Source organism: Mastomys coucha, unplaced genomic scaffold, assembly GCF_008632895.1.
Source record: "Mastomys coucha isolate ucsf_1 unplaced genomic scaffold, UCSF_Mcou_1 pScaffold8, whole genome shotgun sequence".
Classification (NCBI taxonomy): domain Eukaryota; kingdom Metazoa; phylum Chordata; class Mammalia; order Rodentia; family Muridae; genus Mastomys; species Mastomys coucha.
The window spans coordinates 25,756,734-25,757,166 of NW_022196914.1; positions in this window are offsets into that span (position 1 = coordinate 25,756,734).

The window sequence follows — 433 nt, forward strand, 5'->3', positions numbered from 1 at the left end:
TGAGGTAACCCAATCACAAAAGAACAAACACGGTATGCACTCACTGATAAGTGGTTATTAGCCCAGTACCAGCACTATTAACATGAATAAACAAATAATAAAGATGGCAGTTCGAGTGGATTGTGGTCCAAACATACTGACTTAATTTTAGTTGTCTCTTTTAAAGACCTTACCTCTGGGTGAGTTTCTGAGACCACAGCAGCTGGCCGGGAGGCACAGGCCCCACGACTCCCAGGGGAGCCGCAGGGCAGCAGGGACAGGATCCTCTAAGCTTCTTAGTGACAGAGGAGGAAAAGTGTCCTTCTCTGCCCCTTCCCTGTAAGTGGAGGGCCTACCTCCAGAGAGCACCTTAAGCCAGAGACCCGGGCAGGATCCGCCAATTTCTCTCAGGTGAGGTTCTGAGACCAGAGCAGCCAGCTTGGAGGAACAGGCC